This window comes from Natator depressus, chromosome 23 (genome assembly GCF_965152275.1).
Source record: "Natator depressus isolate rNatDep1 chromosome 23, rNatDep2.hap1, whole genome shotgun sequence".
NCBI classification, from domain to species: domain Eukaryota; kingdom Metazoa; phylum Chordata; order Testudines; family Cheloniidae; genus Natator; species Natator depressus.
The window spans coordinates 5,112,036-5,115,824 of NC_134256.1; positions in this window are offsets into that span (position 1 = coordinate 5,112,036).

A 3,789-nucleotide genomic window follows, 5' to 3' on the forward strand; every position below is an offset into this window, starting at 1 on the left:
GGGGGCACTGGCTGCTGGGGGTCAGTGGGTTACATTGCGGCTGGGGAGCAGGTGCTAAAATTAATTGGGGAGGGAATTGGGTGGGGGAGCTGCAGTCTGCCCTGGCTTCCCTTCACCATTGTGCGTGAGCGCTCGCTTCCTGGTGCATGACGCCACCCAAGTGAGCCGCGTGCGAGACCCTCGCTTGGCACTGGGGAAACCCTGGTGCCGGGACGCTAGTGGTAAAATCCTGCTGCCAAGCGGCCTCGGAGACACTAATGGTGAAACTGGGGCACTAGTGCAATCGTGGGCCCTGGGGTGACGCCCCCTGCATGGGGGGGTGAGCTGCGTTTGGGGCGCTGGTGAGGCGGTTGTGATGCTGATGCGATCGTGTCTGAATGGATGAGCTCTTCGGGTCTGTTAATGGTGACGCTGTGGGCACTAGTGAGCGTGTGCCAACACCCTGGCGGCTGGCACCGAGCCGGTTCATCGCCTTGCAGATTTTGTGGACTGCTGGGATCTGGGCCCCACCAGGCTAACGGCAGCTTCTGGGTTAGGATGGGCCTGTGTCTTTCCTTGCACCCGTGGATCGTGCCCCAGGGCTTCGGCGTGACGGATTAAGGGTGCAGAGATCTTAGGGTGGTGGCACTCCCATCCTCTCCCTTTGGGAGTCTATGCCTGGGGGCACGGAGTCTGGCTACCTCCCGCCCCCCCCCCACACATGCTCCCACCGCTGCAGCTCATCAGATACCCTAGGAGCCCCTGATGAGCGTGGTGGGGGCGGGACAGCATTGTGGTCCCAGGGGCATGAGATACAGGGGCCTTTCCCCTCCAGCTCCCCAGTTCCAGTCCAGCCCAGCTGGGTAACGCGGCCCCCTCTCCCCATCTGCAATCAGTTTGTTGGGTCTCTGCTCACAGTGGGAGACACCATGAGCCTGGGCGGTGCTCACCCCCTCCCCCACCCCCCGTGACAGGGCTCCCTCCCGGGCAGGGCTGAGACTGGCTCAGGGTAGCATTTGGGGTGCAGGGGTGAATTCCCCCTGCCCGGGGTTGTGCCCACTCTGGGGCTAGGCCGGGAAGGATCCCTCTCCAAGGGTCGCCATCCGGCCCCATTGCAGCAGCAGATAAAATCCCCCTCCCCGGTTATGTGGGTTTCATCTCTCTGCCAGGGCCGGTTACTAAGGAGATCCAGCCTGTTCCTGAGCGCTACCCTGAAATAGACACCCGTGCCCGCTACACAGATAATTAACTTGCCAACAGGAGCCCAGCTTGTGTTAGTCCCCTGCCGCAGACCCCTGCCCCCCGGCTGGGCCAGCACTTCCATGGCGCGACGTTCACTGTGTCGCATGCTGTTTAAATGAACGTATTTATTATTCTGATTTTGTATCGTAACTCCTCTGGAGTCCGCGCTGTACATAGGTACCTCCCTGGAGTCTGTGGCAAACCCCCCTACCAGTCTTGTATTTCTATATATAATTTCCCCCTCCCTGTCACCCCGGTTTTGTAAATAAAAATCTGTTATTTGTGGAAGTGCCGCTTTACTGGTGGGGTGGGGCAGGGCAGGGATTGAAGCACCCACAAAGTTAAGGGGGCGGGTTGCTGAGCCGTATTTGTTATTATGGTAACACACAGAAAACCCCAATTGAGATCGGGGCCCCGTCGGGCCGGGCGCTGCCCCGACACGCAGTGACCGAGGTCAGGGCCCCCGTCGGGCCGGGCGCTGCCCAGACATGCAGTGACCGAGATCGAGGCCCCCCATTGCATACAGTGTATGTCCGTGAGTATGCAAACAAGTAGCTAGATACCCTGGTGTGGCTGGGGAAAGCAGGCCACAAACCTCAGGCTTGGGCGGCTTTACCATCCCCACACCCATGCCCCTGGCATTTCATCTACCTCCCCGTGCCTGGCGTGGGTCAATCCCTTCATGGCAGCATGCTGGCATCATCCCACCGCTGACACCAATAGAGAATTTGGAGGGAGATTCCAGGCTGCAGCCATGTCCATGGGCTGCTTTGAGCTCCAGGCAGTCCCTGTTAAAAACGCTTCGCCCAGAGACCCTTATGAAAACCAGATGTGTGAAGCAGCCAGGAAAACGTTCCTGCCTTCCAAATTCTTTCCCTCAGCCCCAGGAACGCCGGCGCTTGGCCCCCTCCCCTCCCCCCGGCCCTTGCTCAGCTGAATTATTACGAGCTGTGGACAACATGCACATTCTCCTCCTCGAGCCCTGCTTGGAAGCCAAAGTGTGGAGCCAGTTCTGCTCCCTGCCCCCCTCCACCTCGCCTATGCAGATTGTCTCTGCTCCCCCAGCCTAGGCTGCTGTCTCCTCGCTCCAAAATCTGAGCTTCCGTGCTCTCTGCACCCCCACTGCGGTGTTGTGCTTTTTCTCCTGCTCCTGCACCCCGACACCTGTGCTGTTGTGCTCTCTGCACCTCCAAATCTGCCCTGCTAAGTCCCATGCCCCCTTGCCCCCCCAAACCTGAGTGGCAGTGCTCTGCACCCCTCTCCCCCATATCCCAAGCCTAAGTTGCTGTGCTCTGTACCCCCAAACCTGAGCCACTGAGCCCCTCTGCCCCTGCACCTCCAAACCCCTCTGCCCCTGCACCCCTAAACCTGAGCTGCCAAGTGTCTTCCCTTTCCCACCCTGCCTTGTGCATGATACAAATGAGGGGTTCACCTCCCCGTGCCTCTCTCTCTGGGTGGGAATGGGACACCCCCACTTGATGGGGCAGAAGGTTTTCCCTCCCCCCATTCACACCGGTGCTGCAGGCCAGGTTCTGCCTGCCCCCTCCCTGCGTGCTCCATCTCCTTGCATGGGGGAGGGGAGAAAAGCAGGGAGCATCTGGCTGCCTCCCATTAGGGGAGCCTGGGGTAGAAACGGGGGGGATTGGTTCAGGGAATGAGGGGGGGATGGGACCACACCCTTTAATTTGTACCATCTGCAAATCACACTAAAACCCAAGCAGAGGGGGAGTGGGTGGGGGGAGGAGGGCTGTTATGGAGGGGAGGGTTGGAGGTTGTGGAGTGGGGAATGGGCTATTGTGGGGCAGGATGTGAATATGTTGGGCTCCCCCAAGAGCCGGGAGGGGGATGTTTGCAGTGGTTGGCTCTGGCGGGGGTGGGGAGCTGGGCTGTGGGAGGGGGCTGGTGTGTAGGAGGGGGAAGTTGGGGGGGGGCTCGGCCTTGCTGGGTGGGTTGGGGGGCAGAGCTGGGATCTGACAGGGCGGGGAGCCTGGGCTGTGGGGAAGGGTGGGTTGGGCTCTGGTGGGGGGCTGGGCTCTGCTGGGCAGTGGGGGACATTGTGGGGGGTGCGCTGGGACCTGGGGAGGGGCCAGGCTGTGGCGGAGGGGGACGTGGGGAGGGGGCTGGCGGCTCTGGCTGACTGAAGTGGCTGGGGTCTAATGCCTGCCAGATGTGAGACAGTGGCCCCCTTTCATGGCCTGCCCCGAGCCAAACCCACCAGGCGCTGGGACTGTGCACACTTCAGGCTGGGGCGGGGGGAGGAGAGATGGGCCTGTGGGACCCACGATCGCTTCCCCCAATTCCGAGCGGGTATGGGGCCACTTCGCCAGCCCCAGGACGGGGGCGGGGGGGGGCTGTACCAGATCTGGGTGTGCGGGCAGGTGGTGCCCCATTCCTTAGCACCAGGTGCCTTGATCCCAAGACCGGAAGGGTCCATTGCGACCGGCTCATCTGACCCCCCCTGTGGGGCAAAAGAACTGCACGAAATAATCCCCAGAGCAGATCCTTTTCGGGGCGGGGAGGAGGGGACCCACCCCTCCTGCAGCCACACCAGACCTTTGTCCCGGCAGA